General features: G+C 37.5%; 1 non-coding gene across 1 annotated transcript; it reads right to left on the reverse strand.

Annotated features, from left to right (window-relative positions):
• Positions 1 to 467: 467 nt before the first annotated feature.
• LOC131180477 (small nucleolar RNA R71) lies at positions 468 to 575 on the reverse strand. Its single transcript, XR_009149246.1, has one exon. It is a non-coding gene; the product is annotated as a small nucleolar RNA R71 (small nucleolar RNA).
• Between the last annotated feature and the right edge of the window lie 22,029 nt (positions 576 to 22,604).

Here is a 22,604-nt window from a genome sequence, read left to right on the forward strand (position 1 = left end):
ATATGGTGATGAAAGAATTAGAATTGGTGTTGGTAATCTTTGAAATGGTCAAAACAATGAAAATGAAGCCCAAGGGAAGAAGTTGTTAATGCAAAGCGTGCCTAGGGAAGTATGATGGATCATGCATTCCCTTGTTTTGATGATTTGAGAGAGAGTATAGCAAGACCAAGAATTGATGCAAATAGATACAAGATGGATTTTGGGGTACTACAAATGATTCAAAATTTCCAATTTGGGGGACATCCTTCAGAAAATTCTCATACTCATCTTAAGAATTTTGTTATGATCTGTGACATGCAAAAGCAACCAGGAGTGTCTGATGATGCAGCAAGGCTAAAATTGTTTTCATTCTCCTTCAAAGAAAGAGCATTAGATTGGCTTGATTCTTTACCTCACAACTCAATTACAAATTGGGAGCAGCTCATTGATGTATTTCTTGCCCAATACTTTCCACCTGGAAAAACTCAAGAGTTGAGGAATCAAATAATTACTTTTAGACCAAGAGAAGATGAGACTCTTTATGAGTCATGGATGAGATGGAAGGAGTTGGAGAGATAATGTCCACATCATGCCATTCCTAAATGGATGATAAACTAGAATTTTTACACAAATGTCACTCCTGCTATCAGAGGAATCATTGATGCTCAAACTAGAGGGAAATTCATCATTAAGTATAAAGATGAAGCTTATGAGTTGTTAGAGAAAATTACAAAAACACTCATCTATGGAGTAGTCCAAGAGGGTCAACTCCAACTCAAAAGAAGCAAGTTGCTGGAATGTATGAGCTTGATCCATTCAACATGATTAATGCCAAATTTAATACACTCACTAATGTCCTTGCTAAGAAAATGGAGGATTTAAGTATGCTAGTCAGTTCATCATCATGTTCTGGAAGTTCTCAACAAGTTGCTTATGTAGAAGGAACAATGAGTCGTGGAGTAGATTATCCTTCATATGCTTGGAGGAATCATCCCAATTTTCATGGGAGAATCAGCAAAATCAAGCTTCAACTCGAACTTTCCATCACAACAACAAGAGCATCAATACCAACAACCTAGGCAACCACCACCTAGTTTTCAAGAAAAGAATGCAAATCGCACCTTTACCAAGACAAAGAAGAACAAAGTTCCACCACAGAGGCTTTATTACAACAAATTCTTGCTAAACAAAAAAAGCGTCATGAAGAGTTGAGAGAGATGAAAGCAAGGCTGGAACAAATGCAAACACACAATAGGATGCTGGAAAATCAGATTGCACAACAAGCATGCTCATCAAGTACCAATTCTATGGGGAAAATTCCTAGTCAAATAGAAAATCCAAGGGAGCAATGTCATGCCATCACACTGAGGAGTGGTAAAATAGTGCATAATGAGAAGAGTGAAAAAGTTGAAAAGAGAGAAAATGAGGAAGATTTTGAGGGAGATGAAAAACAAAAGAGTGAAGAACAAGAGAGTGCAGAAAAATGTAAGGAGAAATTTGAAGAAAAAGAAGAGAAGTATATACCTCCTGAGCCCTACAAGCCACAACTTCCCTTTCCACAAAGATTTCACAAAGCCAAGCTTGATAGGCAATTTGGGAAGTTCTTAGAGGTTTTGAAGAAACTTTACATAAATGTGCCTTTTGTTGATGCTCTTTCACAAATGCCCTCTTATGCAAAATTCTTGAAAGAAATTCTCTCAAACAAGAGAAAACTTGAAGATGATGAAACTGTAGCTTTGACAGAAGAATGTAGTGCTATCCTCCAAAGGAAACTTCCTCCAAAGCTCAAGGATCCAGGGAGTTTTTCAATTCCATGCCATATTGGGGAATCATGTTCTATAAAAGCTTTATGTGATTTAGGGGCTAGTGTAAGCCTTATGCCCCTCTCCATCTATGAGAAGCTTAACATGGGAGATCTTAAGCCAACCCACATTTCTCTTCAGTTGGCAGACAGATCAATTAAATATCCAGAAGGGATCTTGGAAAATATACCACTGAAGGTTGGAAAATTTTACATCCCAGTTGACTTTGTCATTTTGGACATGGAAGAGGATTCTCATATGCCAATCATTTTGGGGAGGCCTTTCCTGGCTACAGCTGGTGCTTTGATTGACGTGAAAGGTGAAAAGCTTACTCTTAGAATCGGAGAGGATCAGTTAGTCTTCAATATTGGCAATGATAAGAAGAAGCAACATGAAGATGTAGACTCTTGTTTGAGAATTGATATAGTTGATGAGTTAGTAAAGAGCACTTTAGAAAGAGCTATCCAGAAGGCTTCTCTTGAAAGTTGTCTTATCCATGACAGGAGTATCAATGATGAAAATCCAAAAGAGGCTGCATTTGCACAAGATTTGAATAGTAATCCACCTTGTCCTATGGCACCAATCTTTCAAGTTGAGGAAGTGGAGAAAAGTGAAGTAAAGCAACCATCTCTCAAAGAAAATGATGCACCAAAGGTTGTCAAGAAAGAAATGGTCGGATTTTTAGACAAAGCAACAAGGATCTTCTCATGTGATGGAAAGAAAATGAAGTATAGATTCATTGAAGCACCTATTGGAAACAGAGGCAACAAATTCCAATTTCAGCCACCATGAAACATGAAAAGAGTCTAGCTAAGGACTATAAATTAGCGCTCTTGGGAGGCATCCCAAGTCTTTTTATTTTGCTTTTGTTGATTTACTTTCATTTTCATTAATTTTGTTTTTATCTTAAATTTCCTCAAATTCAATTTTTGACATTATTAAATCTTGTCCCTTGTAGATGTATATCAATGAAGAAAGGCTGGTGAACTATTGGGAGCTGCAATCTGGTTATTGCAGAGGAAAAATGCAATCTGCAGAAAAGGAAAAGTCTCTGATGAATAGATTCTGTCCTTGGAGCTGCAATCTGGTTTATCAGAGAGGAAGAAGAAATTCGCAAAGAAAGAGGGTGTTTGCAGCAGATGGCTTGTGTTTTTGGTGAGGTTGGGTGTGAGACTTTTAAGTATGTGTGATTTTAATCTTAATATGGTGGTAAGTGAGTCATTTTTGCAGTTTTGAGCTTCTTTGGGTTGTAGGATTCAAGGTAAAAATGCTGCATTTTCTTGGCAAAACTTGGAGACTTCATTTCATCATTTGTGGTTAGATGCAACTTCATGCAAATTTTATGGAGTTTTATGTGCTAAATGTTGATTTGCAGAATTTGTCTTAAAATGGCATAGTTCTCAAAGGTCTTTTATGTAGGATCCATTTTTACATACTTGTGTGATGCCTTTTTGATATACTTTGTATATATTGATGTGTTTTTGGTGAAACTTCTCATGGTTTATGCTTCATGGAATTATATTTCCTCATTCTAAGGTATTTTTCACACTTGCAATCCATGTTCTATTGCATTCTTGATCTTGCTAACTTGTGCATAAGCAACTGCATAGCTTATGCAATACTGCATAACCACAATTCTTGCCATTTTCCACCTTTATTGCAAGTGCATAAGGAGAGTGCATAGCTTATGCATACGCATAACCTCATTTTGTCAAATTTCATATCTGTCAAAACATGCATAAGGTGAGCCCAAGACTTATGCACATTTGCACAACTTCAAATTCTGCATTTTCTCTCTTTGCCGAAGTCTGCTTAAGCAGAGTGCATAACCTATGCATACGCATAACCAAAAACTCAATTTCCAGTGCTGAGGGTGCATAAGCAGAGTGCATAACCTATGCAATTCTGCTTGACCACTTAACCAAAATTCCAAATTTTGCCGAACAGTGCATGAGCAGAGTGCATATCCTATGCACTTATGCTTGACCCGATTTTCTGAACAACCTCTTCTGCCGAGAGATGCATAAGGAGTGCATAACTTATGCACTCCGCATGACTTCGCTCCTCAAAATTTCAAGGGTCACGAAACTTGCATAAGGAGAGTGCATAACTTATGCACTTCGCATGACCAAAAAAAAAAAAAAAAATTTTTCAAATATTTTACATAGCCTATGCAACCCTTATTGCCACTCATGCGAGCGCACGGCTTATGCACCCTACTTATGCACATGTTCTGGAAAAGTTAAAACCTGCTGAGACTTGCATAAGGAGAGTGCATAACTTATGCACTTCCGCATGACAAAAAAAAAAAAAAAATATGCAAATATTTTAAATAGACTATGCAAAACTTATTGCCACTCATGCGAGCCTTACGGCTTATGCACCCTACTTATGCACATGTTTTGGACAAGACATTACTCTGCATAACTGTCTGACCTCTTATGCATCACCATTATTCCTTGAATTCTCATCTGCTCTATACTGTAACTCTTTCCTTTTGCTCTTAAATTTCACAATTCTGGTAATTTCTCTTTACTTTGAATTTTGATAATGCACTACTTGAGACATTGAGGACAATGTCTAATTTTGAGTTTGGGGTGCACATTCATTTTGATTTTGCTTCATTTTTTTACATTTTGAGTATAGGAACATCTCATCCCATTTCATTTACATATATTGTAAATATTTTACATATACATCCATACATACATATACATAACACATTTACACACACATTATATATCACTTAGAAATTATATACTTTGCACACAAATAGACTTCTTCCATTTAGTTAATGCATTGCTCATTTTTAGGAATCATGCATCATGCATTAAAATCTTTTGCCAAATCCCTTGAGTATTGAAAAGTTGCCTATGAGAGTGATTTGACTTACCTTTAGTTGGGTTTGTGGATTGAAAGTTTCCTAAGAGGTGCAAAGTTTTGAAGTGTCTATCCCTTGCCTATATCTTCTTAGCCAAAAGCCACCCAACTAGTCCTTTAGAGATTGGAGTGTTTAGAGGAGTTATTGGATATAAGGTAGTCAAATGATGTCTCACCAATCCTAGAACAAATTTTCTAAACCTTTCAAGTGAAATATCACTTATACTTGAAAGAGAGATGATTAGGCATTCTTTGATTTAAACCTTCTCATTTTAAACCTTTGGCCCTTTTTCCTAATTAAAATTGACCTTTGAAAACCCCTTTGAGCCTTTTTATCCCTAATTTTTCTTGAAATCCTTATTGCTACCTAGCCAATGAACCAAACACTCCAACCCTTTTCATGAGAATAATATTGAATATTAGGTACACTTTCTAAAAAATAAAAATAAAAAAAAAATATACAAAAAAAGGGAGAAGAAGTGCTTGTCATCTTGTAAAAGTGCTAGTATATGTGCTTTTCACTATTGCCATTCAAAATGAAAGAAATCCACCCAAAGTATTAAAAGAAATGAGTTTGGGGGTGGCATTTTTAGGGACAATCATCAAAAGAAAATGCAAAATACAAGTCTAAAGTATCAAAATGTCCCTCCATTTTTATGTGTTTTGTAAACTATGCTAGCACTTGACAATTCTCATTGTGTACTTCTCTCCTCCATATATACAAAAAAAAAAAAAGAAAAAAAGAAGAAAAAGAAAAAAATTATAATAAAATAAGAAGTGTACCTTATGTTTAAAAATTGAAAATATTCTCATGCTTTGAATACTTTTTACCCATCTTTCTTCTTAGCCTCATTTTAAACCCCATGGCCTCATTACATCCCTAAAAAGACCTTTGATCTCTTGATAGTACTTGCTACATTAGTGGAGATAGGAGTAGGGAATTTGCCTATGGGATTGGAAAACTATTCATCTATTCATTCAATTCTATCATTCCATGTTGAGATACTTTGGTTATCAATTGTCCTAGAATTCTTTTTGAGCATGACTATCTCTTTTGATTTGTTGGTTTGGGGATTTTGAACGATAATTGACTTGATGGCTAAGCGGTGAAAGCTTGGATAAGCATTAGATTCTTTGCATTTTGAAGGATGGGTATATGGATTCTTTGGTATGGTGAAGGTGTGTTAAGTTACTTTAATAGGTGATTTTCATAATTCTTTGGATAAGGCACCCTAAAAATTTTTGCATTTCATTTTAAAGTTTGCTTGAGGACAAGCAAAAGCTTGAGTTTGGGGGTATTTGATGCATACATTTTGCATAATCATTTAGGTTTAATTTCATAGCTATTTTATTTGATTATTAGTCACTTTTAGCTAATTTTATTAGTTATTTAGTTAGTTTTCCATAATTGTCAATTTTGGATTAATTTGTAATCTTTACTTTGTTTTGTAGGAAAAATGGTGTTTTTGAAGGACTGAAGAGAATTTTGCCATTGAGGAGTGTCTTCTACAGCCAAAGATGTCAAAAACAAGTTTTCAAGCTAAAATATGCATTGACCAAATTGTGCATAACTTGCCGCATAAGCTATGCAGATCTGCATAAGGAGAAAGATCAACTGTTCGAACCCATTTGAAATGTGCATAAGGAGCAGATAACTTATGCACATTCTTGCCTCCTTATGCACCTTCACGAATTGTGCATAACCTATGCACCAAGTCATGCGATTTCGCATAAGTGACTCGAGAACCAGTAAGCGCATAAGGGACTGCATAACTTATGCGATCCACTTATCTGATCCCATAAAGAGTTCATTAATGAGCTGGCAGAAGATTCCCTCAATCAATTCCTCCTAGAACATACTATTTTAGGGTTCCATGTCAGAAAAATGCTATAAATAGTCCCATTTTCTCATTTTAGAGGGGAGGCAAGGAGAAAAGAAGAAGAGGAGAAGAGAGGCAGAATTTGAGGAGTCATTTTCACCTTCCACACCATTTTTAACCAAGATTTGCAGATTTCTTCCTTCCTTTACATTTTTCTACATTTCTAGTGTTTAATTTCTTACTTCTTAGCTTAGATTAAAGCTTTATTTCCATTTAAACTCATCATATCTTGTAAGCATTATGGATAGTGAGTAGTTTACTTTTGATTCTGGAGTAAGGGATGTAATATTTTAGTTATTTTTGTGGATTTGATAGGTTAGTCCCAATTTAATGAATTTATGAGGTTTAATCTATTTCTTGTGTGCTTATTCACATGCTTAATGAAGGGCCCCATTAAGTTATGTTCTTAATCCTTGGTTGAAGCACCGAAAGGAGAAAACCAAGTGATAGTTAATCAAGAAATTGGACTTAATTAACTTAGATCTAGAAATAGACTAAGGGTTAAGAGGGTTTTAATGGATTGATTAAAGAACCTAATGGGTCTTGGTTAATTTTAACTCCACGAAAGTAGGATTAAGTTAATTAAGGCACTCTTTGTCTCACTCGAAAGAGTTTTCAAAGGATTTTAGAATTAATCTCCTTTAAACCCATAAATTTCATGGATTGGGCTAGCTAGGGAAAATCCCAAAATAGCTTGAATATGAAATCCCGAACTCCGAAATCGCCTTTTTATCATTGTTAATTTCTAATCGAATTTAATCATTTGCCATTTTAAATATTGCCATATTTGAACTTGCTTATTTCAATTTGATGCAATTTTAGTTTAATTAATACATTGTTGAATAGAATATTAAATTTGCACATTTAGATTTCATACTCCATTACCCATTAATTCATTATTTTAATTTCATAAATACTTCAATTTAGTCAACTTTTATATCAAAAATTCAATCATTAACACAACTCCTCGTGGGATCGATATCTTTTCTATATTACTTGTACGACCCGTGCACTTGCGGTTGGGACGCATCAATGTAGCAATAAACCATCATCTCTCACAGAAAATTTAGGTTTCTTGCCCTGCTGGACTTCTTTCAGTAGCTTTTGATATTTTTCATCATTCTGAGCAGCCATTCTGATTTGATCAATCAACACTGGCTGTACATGCCCTGCAACTACTGTCTGTCCCTCATCATCAATCTCCAAACTGGTATGCTGTGCTTTCAACTCATGTACCATAGACAAAGGAGAAACTCTGAGACTTGCCATAGTCTTACGACTTAAGGCGTCAGCCACCACATTTGTTTTCCCTGGATGATAGTCTATTAAGCAATCATAGTCTTTAATCAGTTCTAACCATCTCCTCTGCCTCAAATTCAATTCCTTCTGGGTGCCCAGGTACTTCAAGCTCTTGTGATCTGTGTAAATGTAGCATTTCTCTCTATACAAATATTGTCTCTAGATCTTCAGAGCAAAAATAATAGTTGCAAGCTCTAAATCATGTGTTGGGTAGTACCTCTTATGTGGTTTTAGCTGGCGTGATGCATAAGCAATGACATTCCGATCTTGCATCAGTACACAGCCTAACCCATTGTGAGTAGCATCACTATAAACTGTGTATTCTTTACCCGGTGTAGGTAAAGTAAGGACTGGAGCTTCAGTCAAACACCTCTTCAACTTATCAAAACTCTACTGGTATTTATCTATCCACTGAAATTTTATATATTTCCGAAGTAGCTTGGTCAGTGGAGAAGCTAACATAGACAACCCTTTCACAAATCGATGGTAATATCCAGCTAAACCTAGAAAACTATGAATTTCTATGATATTCCTGGGTGGCTTCCAATTACGGATAGCTTCTACCTTGCTGGAATCTACCTTGATCCCTTCAGCTAATACAACATGTCCCAAGAAAGAGATTTCTTTCAACCAAAATTCACATTTCAATAATTTGGCATATAACTGTTTCTCCCTTAAAGTCTGCAGTACAATCCACAGATGTCTGTCATGCTCCTCTGCATTCCTCGAATATATCAAAATATCATCAATAAACACCACCACAAACTGGTTGAGATATGGTCTAAAGATAGTGTTCATTAGATCCATAAAAGCAGCTGGAGCATTAGTTAACCCGAATGGCATTACCAGAAACTCATAGTGGCCATATCGAGTTCTGAAAGCAGTTTTTAGAATACTATGCTCTTGCACATTCAACTGATAATAACCAGATCGCAAACCAATTTTGGAGAATACAACTGCATCCTTCAACTGATCAAACAGATCATCAATGCAAGGCAATGGATATCTATTCTTTATTGTCACCTTATTCAACTGTTGGTAGTCAATAAATAAGCGAAGAGTGCCATCTTTCTTCTTAACAAACAATATTGGCGCTCCCTAAGGTGACACGCTAGGGCGGATGAAGCCCTTTTCAAGTAGTTCTTGCAACTGTACCTTCAACTCCTTCAACGCTGCTGGTGCCATTCTGTATAGTGTTATGGAGACTGGATCCACACCAGGCATAATGTTAATATCAAACAGCACCTCTCTTTCTGGAGGTAATCCTGGTAATGCATCAGAAAACACATCTAGAAAGTCATATACTGTAGGAATGTCCTTCAATGCTGGACTCCCCACTTGGGTGTCTACCACATGTGCCAAGTATGCTTCACACCCCTTTCTGATCATTTTTCTGGCTAGTGCAGCCGAAATTATGTTTGATGGCAATAACTGCCTCTCCCCATGTATGACCACATCAACATGCGAGGAGACCAAAAGTGGTATCTTGATCTCTGATCAATCATGGCATGATGCCTAGCTAACCAATCCATGCCCAAGATGATATCATAATCTTTGAAGGGCATTTCAATGAGATCAAACAAAAAAGTGTGTCCTTGGATCACCAAAGGACAATCTCTATACATTCTATTGACCCTGACCTCTTGTCCTAGCGAACTTGTTACTAGCACCTCAAAGTCCATTTTCACACACAGAACATCAATGCAATCAATGATGCTAGTACTCACATAGGAATGGGTAGAACCCGGATCAAATAACACAAACACATCTTGATTAAAAGTTGAGAAGGTACCAGCCACAATATTAGATGTCTCTGCCTCTCATCTCTGTCTCATTGCGTAGACTCTGACTGGAGCACTGCCTTGCTCTGATTGATTCACTATGCCTTGGCTGGCTGCTGGACTACCTCTACCACTGCCTCTACCTCTGCTAGGTGGTTGTGAACTTCTGGTGATAGGATTTTGAACTGACCCTTCTGCAGTACTAGGAGGTGGTCCAACTTTATGAGTACTGGTGCAGTCGTTGGCAAAGTGCCCTGTGCCTCCACAGTTATAACAGGCTCCTATGGCCTTATAGCACACCCCACCATGATTTCTTCCACAAGTTTCACATTGGCGAGGAGGGAAGGAACTTTTGGTACTCTGTTGACCAGATAGAGGAGGTTTTTGTCCCGAATATCTTTCCCTACTGGACTTTTTACCACTTCTGTTGTGTCCCCCAAAGTTTTTTCTTTTCCCAGTAAAACCACTGGAACTCTAATCTACTAACTTCCCCTCTTTCTCTTTTTCTGTCTTCTCTGATTTCTTTTTCTTTGGGGCTCCTTCTGACTCAATTCTCTCTAATTCCAGTGCTTGAGAAATAAGCTCAGAGAAGTTACTATGTTTGAATCCGACCACTTGTAATCTGATACTAGGCTTCAAGTCGGTTTCAAACCTTTTACATCTCTCCCTACTGGTAGAAAGTAGACTTACTGCATAATGGCTTAGGCGGGAAAATTCCCTTTCATATTCAGCCACCAATCTACTCCCCCGTTTCAGACTTAGGAACTCCTGTAGCTTCTGGTCCGCATAGGTATCTGGGACATATTTTTGTCTGAACTCCCGTAGAAAATCATTCCATGTTAGCACTGAAGGTTCTACCAGACTATGGAGAATGGTTTTCCACCAATCATATGCATCCCCCTATAGTAGTGACACTGAATACTCAAATCTGAGCTCTTCTGTACAATGTAGTTTCTTGAAAACCCTATCCATTCTCTCTAACCATTGTTCTGCCTCTAGAGGATCTACTGTCCCCTTGAACTCAGTAGCCCCATATTTAATCAGCTTGTCATACTGCCTAGCTGAAGACTATGGTTGTACCACTGGTGTCTGTAGTGGGACTTGAGTAGGCATATTTCCAGCCATTTGTTGGAACATTGTAGCCATCTACTGTGCAAACTGAGCAGGAAACTGCGGTACTGAGGGGGCTGGTGCGGCTGATCCACTCACATTATGTAGGGCTGGGCCATCCCCTTGTACCTCAGCCTCTATTGATTGATCGACTAAACGATCCCCTTCTTCCATAGTCGATTTGAGGATCTTAGACCTCCTGAACAAATAACACAAGGAGATTTCCTCCTGTTAGTGCATATTTATAACGTAATGTACTGTATGTATAAAACAATGACATTGAAGAGTTGTACTATGAAGAAAGAATATTTAAATTATAGGTGAAAACAAAATTTAAAAACTAGCTCTGATACCACATAAACATGTCACACCCTACCCCTTCATAAGGCATAACATGATCCCATAGTATACCTAATGAATTACCAACTTCGTCTACTGATAACCCATTAAATACACTACAAGGGATTTTAAAACTTATCTTACTTCTTTTTACAGTGGTGAGCACTATTGACAGGCGTTAAAAAAAATTTTTAACTGAAGTGAAACCAAATAACACATTTAAAGTATTAATAATTTTTGTAAAAATTTTGACAGAGTGCCATCTGTATTTTGAATAAAACAGTTCTTCATAAACTTGTAAAAAGCACTTCCAATATTTTATTCAATCCCCAAACTCCAATATCCAATCAACACAATGAGTTTATCAACATTTGCCAACTCAAATCCATAATAATTTTTCAGTATTTTCAAAAGCTGAGATAAAAGGAATATATCACAATATTTATAAGCCAAAATAATTTACAAATTTAGTTTACAACTTTAATGTACAATTTTAATTTACAACTGCTCAAAACCAAGAACAATATATACATACAGTGAACATACATTACAATACAAAATACAAAATATGGTATACTCAATATACCCGATGAACTCTCAATATAGCACTAGTAGCCTAGTCTGCTGCCCTGTCAGTCTGTCTACCTGCGACAGCAATGAAAAGCTATCGCTGAGCCAATGTCTCAGTGGTGCACAACATTAACAAAATGCAACTTTAAATCATAAATCATAAGTCATATAAATAGTGGATACTTAAAACCATAATTAAATTCAAAGACAGTAAATGTCATAAAGAATTCAAACTCCATTTCACAATATCATAATAAATATCATTAAATCACACATACAGCTTAATCATGTTCCAAAGTCTAATTCATCCCAAAAGCCGATGGCTAGTGAGGAATAACATAGCTAGCTAGCAATAATATGAGTACTCATTCTATTCGTCCTCAACAGGCACACACCTCAACACTTCAGCCAGAGAGGGAATTCAAAGTCAATTCATTCCACAAGACAAGCTAGTGAGGAATTCAATCAATATACATGATAGCCGTGATTTCAAACCATTTACAATGCTTTTCAAGCAATAAGTATCCATCAAATATCATTAAGACAAATTTTCATAATTTAAACAATAACAAACAATTTATCATAATTTATTTCAATTGAAAATTCAAAAGAAATAACTGTTAAGCACAAACCTTTGATAAATTTCTCTTGGCCCTGACTCAGTGCTTCCTTCCCCTTCCCTGAGTCTTTGCTAATTGAAATACACAATTTGAAGTGTTTCAGTACTCATTTAAACTGTCTCTAACAATAAGGCCTAATAATTAATTTATTGAATTCTATTATTTTCCTTAGTCAACCTAAAATATTGACCCTCGATGCACTTTAGGTGAATTAGGTTTAATGTTACCAATATGTCACATTTTATAGCCCTTTAGTGTTGGTATATGTTACCAATTTCATTTCCAAGTGTATAGCATTTTATTACAATTTATCGGATTTTGGTGTACTATTTTGACCTAGCCGGATGACCTAGTTCCCTCGATTTGTAGATTTCGGTCCAAACTACAAACTTGTAGGCCTATGTCTTACTGCATGCGGGGCAAAATTTCAGGTCATTCTGTGTAACACCCCCGTTTGCATAGCCTGGTAGATTTCACTGTTCCAGTGACCGGTGTTGGTCCGGAGAATTAATGGGATTAGGGCCACATTTAAGACAATTTGAGAAGCCATAAACACAAATAATTAGTAATGTTTAATTAGTTAACTATAAATAAGAAAAACAGAACATAAGAGGTTAAACGAGCCGAGAGTCACAGTGATGAGTGACCTCCTCGGGAACGACTGCGAAGTCGTTTTAAACTCAAATTTCGAACCGTAAAAAGTGACGCTGCGGTCCTTAGGACCCTTATGAACACAGTGGAAAAGAGAAAATTATGAAAAGAAGCGTAAGCGGTCAAATAATTAGGTCAGGAGCGAAAGAAATATTGGATTATTTACTGACGAGGATGAACCGCGAGGGCAATTTGGTCAATTGACCCCGAGAGCTAACTCCTGACCTAACTGTCAAATAAAAACGGAGAAAAGAAAATTTCGGAATCAAGAATTAAATTAAAGAACTAATAGAAAAATAGAAAAAAAAAGGAAAAGAAAGAAGTTAGAAAAGTCAAAGATGATGTCATAAAAGAATTAATTAAATATTTATTTAATTAAATTTTGTGGTCTTCCATAACTAAAATTTATAAAAGAAAATAAAAGAAAAAAAAATTTGAAAGCTCTTCTTCCCGTAGCTCACTTTCATTCTCCCTCTCCCTCACCCAAAACCTCCATTAAAGCTCATTTTGAGCTTGATCAAATCCCTAATTCCACCATAGAAAGTTAAACCTCCAATATTAAACCTTGATTTCAAGCCTTGATAGAGGACTTGACAACAAAAAAAAAAAGAAAGGAAGAAGTTTGAAGGAAAGAAATTCTGCACTAAGGTTAGTAGATTAAATTTGATTTTTTTTGTTGAATTAGTTGTGTTATTAGTCTAATTAACTAGAAACTAAAGAAATGAAATAAAAAAAAAAAATTTGTGAAGGACAAACTGAAATTCAGCCTAGTTGAGGGGAGTATGAAATTGAATGGTTTGATGCATTAGAATGAGTTTAAAAGCTTTGATTAGTTGAATGGTTAGGACTAAGTGCACTACTTGTGGTTAAATGCAAGAGTTAGTAAGATTAGGGTTTGTAGGCTAGGGTTTGTGAACCAAAATTTGGAGAAATGTATAAATGGCATGTTGGACCTATTGTGAAGTGAAATAATGGTCAATTATGACCAAATAACTTGTGTGGGAATGATAGGAAACTAAGTTAAATTCGGAGGTCCAATGGTCATGCTGCTGGCAGCATGACCAAACCCACTTTGAAGGACCAAAACTCAAATTTTACAAGCCTAATGGATATGCCACCAATTGGAGATGAAAATAGACATAAAAGAGCACAATTTTCATTAAGGAACCATGGCCAAAAACTGACCAAAACTTAGTGAAACAATTGACCAAAGTGGAATGAGTGCAGGCTGCCACTGCACTAAACTGACTAAATGAACAGTAACTGTTCATTTGGTCATAACTCGAGCTAGGTAGGTCAAATTGACCTGAAATTTTACCAGCAATTAGATATGATATAGACCTAAAACTTTCATGAAGAACACCAACCCAAATTAGGCCATTAACTCATTCAAATCATTGAGCAAAGTTAAATTTACTGTACTGAGATTCTGCAGAATTTTCATTGAGCAGCAATGTTTGGATGGTTATAACTCTCTCTAGAAAACTCGGATTTAGGCGATTCTTGAACCGATGGAAACCTGAGACATAGTACAACATTTCATATGAAGAAAGTGAGACCAAATTATGAACTTAACTTGATCAAATTATTAACCAAAGTTGGACCAAAAATCTGCCAGCACCAAAATCTCAGTATGAACAGTACACGTGAACAGTAAACTTATTTTGGCCATAACTTGAGCTACAAAACTCCGATTGGGGTGATCCAAAAATGAGAATACACTTAAGACAATAAGGAACATTTTCTATGAAGGAAGTTTTGTCAAATTCCAACAGTAGATCGACCAATGGAACAGTGCAACTTCGGAGAACCAAAACCGAAAATTGGCAATTTTGCCAAAATGACCTAAGCTTTAAACAAATGACCAAAACCAACAAGTTTGGTGACCAAAATGTGGTATGTGGGTGAAGTTGGAGTTTCCATACTCATTAAGCCTTAGAAAGTCAATAATTTGACTTAAATAGTGCAGTGAATAGTAACCCGAAACACAAAATTTCGAGAACGTCGAATTTAACACGTTAGAGCTAGGTAAATGTGAAGCTAAGTTTATTTTGGATTTATTTAAGTTTTAGTACTGAAACATTGGAAAATTTCGTGTTTCAGTGGAAAAGAATACCGGGATAGAACCCGAGGATTCGAGTCAAGGCCAACAGGCGACTCGTTTGAGGTTTGTGCATAACATATACTTTTATAATCGTCTTTTGCATATCGTTTTGAATAATATGAAATGTTGGATTATGGCATTCTTATGATGTTTGATCTAAATTGTTGAAAATTATTGTGTATATTTGAAATGACAATGTTTAGCAAATTGTTAAGATAAGTTTTGAAACCACAGTGTCATGACCATATATTTGAACACCTCACTAGCACGACTAGTGGGGGTAATTAGTTTCAATTTTGATTCCTTCTGGAGAAGTGTTGAGGTGTGCCAGAGAAGAGGATGTGAATGGATATCCATATATTTGAGCTAGCTAGCCTGTGATATGATTTCTCTTTAGCCTCCGGCTATTGAGATTCATGTGATTTCTCTTTAGCCTCGACTATTGAGATTCTATTTGTTTGAATGGCGTGATCTAGCGTGGGTTTTATGAAAGGTGTTTAGATACTTTGAAATGAACTTGGTGTACATGTAAAATCTCACAATGCATGATTGTATTTAATTTTCATGTTTAGCCAAATTTTTGAATGAATGTGCTTTAAGCTTTGCATAAAGATTATTTTAGTATATTGTGCACTGAGTCCTAGTACTCGTGATAGCTTTATTCTTGTCTGAGATACTAGAGGAGCAGCGTATTTCTTGAAGTGTGTGAAGTCATCGACTTGAAGCCTTGGGTATAATTTATACCCTAACTGCAAATACTTCTTTTGATGTATATATTGCACATAAATGTATGGACATGTAAAAATGGGTCTTGAGCGACTTGTACACAAATTTGTATGAAGTTTATAATGAAGTTTAGTTTGTGTTTCTTTTGATATAAAATTGTAAGGATGTGTATAAATTGTTTTGTTTTTAATGAAATATGAATGATATTGTTTGACAGTATTTTGAGAATTATTGAACTTGTGAATTTTGAGAAATTGATTGAGATTGAGTATGAATTTGAAGCAGTGGTTAGAAAATTATTGGAAGTGCTTTTATTTTGGTATTTGAAGAACTGGTTTCTCAAAATACAGAGAAACTCTGTCAAAATTTTTATAAAATTTGCGTAAAAATAAAATGGGCCAAAAATATTAACTAGTTTTAATTTAACTAAATGTTTTAAGTACTTATTAGATAATGCTCACCACTTGTCAAAAATAAGAAAATTGTTTTAAAATCACTTGTAGGGTACTTAATGAGTTATCGGTAGGTGAAGTTCGGTAGTTCATTAGGTATTCTACGGGATCATGTTATGCCTTACAGAGGGGTAAGGTGTGACATTCTGAGTGGTATAGACCATGATATGGTCAATTTACCAATGCTGGACAGAATGCACTAAAAATGGTAGGCTTAGGTCATTTTTAGGTCACTTTTGGTTCGGCAGTTTTGGTACCTGAATTTGTGCAAGCTATTTGGCTTGGTTCTGACCATTTCTGGGCTTTCTTGTCTTCATAAGAATTGTAGATCTATGTCTAAAATATTCATGGTAAAAATTTCAGATCAATTGGACCTGTTTTGTGTAAGTTATGGTCAAAACACTAACTGTTGCCCAATTAGTCAATTTTCAGGCTTTCAAGTCACTAATCCGGATTTGGTCATTTTTCAAGTCACCTTCTAGGTAGAATTTAGGTAAGCTTCCTTCATGAAAGTTGGCACATTTTGTGCCTAGTTTCACCTCCAATTGGCCTCATACCAATTGGAGTCACACACTTAAGGTTCTAAGCTAAAACATACACTGTCTTGCTACACACTCTTCATCACATACCAATTACACATTCTATACTTACCAAGCTAATCCTTTCATGCCAATTCTGGTTTATACCATACCATTAACATCCATAACAACACATTTTGGTCATTTTGGATAGCTTGTAACCTTTCTCAATATACACACTATAACTCATTTTGAATTTGTGTCTTTTCTTTGTTAAGTACAACTGCTCAATGTCCATAATTGTTACATACAGTGTATTACATCATAAATATGAACTAACGGAGGGAAATCTCTATGTGTTACTTGTTCAGGAGATACCCTAACTTCAGTCTGAAATGGAAGAAGGGGATCGCTCAGTTGAGCAGTCTGTTGAAGCTGAGGCACAAGGGGAAGCCCCAGCTTTGCAGAATGTCAGTGGGTCAGCAGCACCAGCCCCACAAATGCCGCAGTTCCTTGCACCGTTCGCACAGTAGATGGCTGCGATGTTTCAACAAATGGCTGGGGGTATGCCTGCTCAAGCTTCACCCCAACCACCTGTGGCACAACCACTGCCTCCAGCCAGACAATATGATAAATTATTAAAGTATGGGGCTGTAGAATTTAAGGGTACAGTAGACCCACTTGAGGCAGAGCAATGGCTTGAAAGAATGGACAGAGTATTTAAGAAGCTGCACTGCCAAGATGAATTAAAGTTTGAGTATTCTGTGTCTCTACTGCAAGGGGATGCGTATGACTGGTGGAAGACCATCCCTCACACTTGAACCACGATGCTAACACAGGATGACTTCATCAGAGAGTTCAGACAGAAATACATCCCAGACGCATATGTTGACCAGAAATTGCAAGAATTTTTGAGTTTGAAACAAGGAAATCGATCAGTGGCAGAGTATGAGAGGGAGTTCTCCCGCCTGAGTCACTATGCGGAGAGTCTCCTTACTACCAGCAAAGCAAGATGCAAGAGATTTGAGACGGGTTTGAAGCCCAGCATAAGGATGCAAGTTGTGGGATTTCGACACAGCAACTTCTCAGAACTTATGTCCCAAGCACTTGAACTGGAGAGAGTTGAAGCAGAAGCAAACCCAGTGAAGGAAAAAGTCAAGAAATTAGAAAAAGACAAGGGGGAAAAATCAGTTGAGCAGTTACGTGCTACCTCTGGAAAGAAAAAGAAGTTTAGTGGACCCACAGGGTCGAGGTGGAAGGTTTGGTAGAGGTAGATTTTCAGTCGAGAGACCCCTAGGTGCAGTCGTGATCAGCGAGGGTTCACATTACGCATACCGTGAGACTTGTGGCAAGATTCATGGGGGGGAATGTTATTGGGCCTCTGGAGCTTGTTTTTACTGTGGAGGCAATGGCCATATTGCTATAGTCTGTACTAGTGCTCCGAGATATGGTCCAGCTCCTACTACTGCCGAGGGATCTATTCAGAGTCCTTCTCCAAGATGTTCATAGTCATTTGGCAGAGGAAGAGGCAAAGGTAGAGGCACTACTTGAGCGATCGAGTACGATTGGTCAATCAGACAAGGAAGTGCTTCAACCGAATCTACGCAATGAAACAATGAGAAGAGGTGAGACTTCGATGTGGTAGCCGTACATTCTCTATCTCTGGTCAAGATGTATTTGTATTGTTTGATCCGGTTCAACCCATTCATATGTTAGTGCTAGCATAGTCAGTTCACTTGCTGTCCCATGTGTGCAAATGGGTTTTGAAGTGCTAGTAACTAGTCCGTTAGGACAAGAGGTCCGGGTCAACAGAATTTATAGAGACTGTCCTTTGGTGATCCAAGGACATGTTTTCTGTCGAGACTTGATTGAGATGCCCTTGAGAGTATGATATTATCTTAGGCATGGATTGGTTAGCCGGGCATCATGCTATGATTGACTATAGATCAAGACGGTCACTTTTGGTCTCCTCTGCATGCGGTGATGTGGTCATACACGGGAGAGGCATTTATCGCCATTAAACATCATTTCTGCACTAGCCGAAAGATGATCGAAAGGGTGTGAAGCATACTTGGCACATGTGATAGACACCCAAGTGGGGAGTCCGGCACCAAGGGACATCCCTATCAGTATGTGATTTTCCTGATGTGTTTCGATGAATTGCCGGGATTACCTCCAAAGAGAGGTGCGATTTGAAATTGATGTTATGCACGGTGTGGATCCAATCTCCATAACGCCATATAGAATGGCACTGCAGAATTGAAAGAGTTGAAAGTGCAATTGCAAGAATTGCTTGACAAGGGCTTTATCGCCTAGTGTGTCACCTTGGGAGCGCCGGTGTTGTTTGTAAAGAAGAAAGATGGCACTCTCCGCTTGTGTATTGATTATCGGCTTGAATAAGGTGACAATAAAGAATAGATATCCATTGCCCGCATTGATGACTTGTTTGATCGGTTGAGGGGTGCAATGTGTTCTCCAAAATTGACTCGAGATCGAGTTATTATCACCGAAAGTACAAGAGCGAGTATTTCTAAATCGCCTTGAGAACCCGCTATGGCCATTATGAGTTCTTGGTCATGCCATTCGGGTTAACTAATGCTCACTTTGCTTTTATGGATCGATGAACACTATTTTCGACCATACCTCGACCGGTTTGTTGTGGTATTCATAGATGATATATTGGTCTATTCGAGGAATGCGTAAGAGCATGATAGACATCTGCGATTATACCGCAGACTTTGAGGAGAAAGCAGATTATATGCCAAATTGTCGAAGTGTGAATTTTGGGAAAGAAATATCTTTCTTGGGGCATGTAGTATCGTAAGAGGGCATCAAGGTAGATCCAAGTAAGATTGAAGTCGTCCATTGGAGGCCACCTAAATGTCACAAAGATTCGTAGTTTTCTGGTTTAGTGGATACTACCGTAGATTTGTGAAGGATTTTCCATGTTGGCATCTCCATTGACCAAGCCGCTTAGAAAAGATGTAAAATTTGGTGGACGGATAAATGCCGCAGAGTTTTGATGAATTGAAGAGATGTTTGATCAAGCTCAGTCCTAACTTTACCTACCGGGTAAAGAATATACGATTTATAGTGATGCTTCTCACAATGGGTTAGGTGTGTGTTGATGCAAGATCGAAATGTCATTGCCTATGCATCACGCCACTAAAACCGCATGAGAGGAATTATCCGAGACATGATTTGGAGCTTGCAGCCATTGTGTTTGCTCTTAAGATATGGAGACATTATTTGTATGGGGAGAAGTGCTACATCTACACAGATCATAAGAGTTTAAAGTATTTGGGCACCCAAAAGAGCTGAATTTGAGACAGAGGAGATGGTTAGAGTTGATAAAGACTATGATTGTCGATAGACTATCACCGTGGAAAGCTAATGTTGTGGTGACGCCTTAAGTCGCAAGACTATGGCAAGTCTACGAGTTACTCCTTTGTCTTTGGTACATGAGTTGAGATCATTACATGCCGTTTAGAGATTAATGATGAGGCGACAGCGATTGCATGGCATGTACAACCGTGTTGATTGATCGATAAGAATGGTCGCCGTAATGATCGAAGTATCGGTTGATGGAAGAAGTCCGACAGGCAAGAAACCGAATTCTCAATCGGAGATGATGGTCTATTGCTACACAGGCGAGAATATGTGTTCCTAATGATGTTGATTTGAGGCGATCATTTTGAAGGAAGCACATGAGTCTCCTTTGCCATGCACCACAGTGGCACAAAAATGTATAGAGGGCTAAAGGAGCATTCTTGGTGGATGGGTATGAAAAGAGATGTGGCGAGTTTGTAACCAAATGCCTAACTTGTCAGCAAGACACGTCAGAGCATCAAGTACCCACTGGGTTGTTACATCCACTACCAATACCAGAGTGGAAATGGGAGAGAATAACGATGGATTTTGTGATGGGACTTCCAAGGACACAGAAGAGTCATGATGCAGTTTGGGTTATTGTTGTGACCGACTAAATCGCTCATTTTACGCGATCCGTATGGACTACGATTTAGAAAGATTGGCCAAGTTATACATCGATGAGATTGTGAGATTGCATGGAGTGCGGTATCCATCGTGTCGACAGAGATCCTAGGTTCACTTCTAGATTCAGGGTAGTCTTGAGAGCCCTAGGAACTAGATTGAACTTCGATCTTGCATTCCACCCCGCAGACGGATGGCGATCGAGAGGGTAATTCGGATCTTGGAGGACATGCTACGGGCTTGTGTGATTGAGTTTGAGGGTAGTTGGGATACACACTTGCCTTTGATTGAGTTTGCTTATAACAACAGCTATCAATCAAGCATTGGGATGCCTCCATATGAAGCTTTGTATGGCAGAAAATGTAGAACCCGTTGTGTTGGGATGACGTGGGTGAAAGAAAAATGATTGGACCCAAATTGTTCAACAGTGAAGAGAAAATCAAGGTGATCGGGTCGACTTAAAGCGCATCAGACCGTCAAAGTCCTATGTTGATTTGAAAAGAAGGGATATTGAGTATGCAATGGGTGAGAAGGTTTTCCTCAAAGTTTCTCCTTGGAAGAGAATTATGAGATTCGGCAGAAAGGGGAAGCGAGTCCTCGTTTATCGGGCCATATGAGGTTCTAGAAAGAGTGGGTCCTTTGGCATATCGGTTGTACTTTGCCTCGAGTTGGAGAAGATACATAATGTCTTCCATGTGTCTATGTTGAGGAGGTACCGATCAGACCCATCTCATGTACTACCAGTAGAAGAAATAGAAGTAAATCCAGACCTCACATATGAAGAAGAACCCATAAAGATTCTGGCTTATGAGGTAAAGCAGCTGCGGAATAAGCAGATACCGTTGGTAAAAGTGCTGTGAAACCATCATTCGGGCCAAGAAGCTACTTGGGAACGAAAGGAGGACATGAGGAGACAACACCCACATTCGGAGATTGATACGGGTAAAAATTTGAGAGACGAAATTTATTTAAGGGGGGGAGAATTGTAACACCCCCGTTTGCATAGCCTGGTAGATTTCACTGTTCCGGTGACCGGTGTCGGTCCGGACAATTAATGGGATTAGGGCCACATTTAAGACAATTTGAGAAGCCATAAACACAAATAATTAGTAATGTTTAATTAGTTAACTATAAATAAGAAAAACAGAACATAAGAGGTTAAACGAGCCGAGAGTCACAGCGATGAGTGACCTCCTCGGGAACGACTGCGAAGTCGTTTTAAACTCAAATTTCGAACCGTAAAAAGTGACGCTGTGGTCCTTAGGACCCTTATGAACATAGTGGAAAAGAGAAAATTATGAAAAAGAACTGTTAAGCCAGTCAAATAATTAGGTCAGGGAGCCGGAAGAAATATTGGATTATTTACGAACCGGGATGAACCGGTGAGGGGCAATTTGGTCAATTGACCCCGAGAGCTAACTCGACCTAATCACAAATAAAAGCGGAGAAAAGAAAATTTCGGAATCAAGAATTAAATTAAAGAACTAATAGAAAAATAGAAAAAAAAAAGGAAAAGAAAGAAGTTAGAAAAGTCAAAGATGATGTCATAAAAGAATTAATTAAATATTTATTTAATTAAATTTTGTGGTCTTCCATAACTAAAATTTATAAAAGAAAATAAAAGAAAAAAATTTGAAAGCTCTTCTTCCCGTAGCTCACTTTCATTCTCCCTCTCCCTCACCCAAAACCTCCATTAAAGCTCATTTTGAGCTTGATCAAATCCCTAATTCCACCATAGAAAGTTAAACCTCCAATATTAAACCTTGATTTCAAGCCTTGATAGAGGACTTGACAACAAAAAAAAAAAAAAAGAAAGGAAGAAGTTTGAAGGAAAGAAATTCTGCACTAAGGTTAGTAGATTAAATTTGATTTTTTTTTTTGTTGAATTAGTTGTGTTATT

This window comes from Hevea brasiliensis, chromosome 5, assembly GCF_030052815.1.
Source record: "Hevea brasiliensis isolate MT/VB/25A 57/8 chromosome 5, ASM3005281v1, whole genome shotgun sequence".
NCBI lineage: Eukaryota > Viridiplantae > Streptophyta > Magnoliopsida > Malpighiales > Euphorbiaceae > Hevea > Hevea brasiliensis.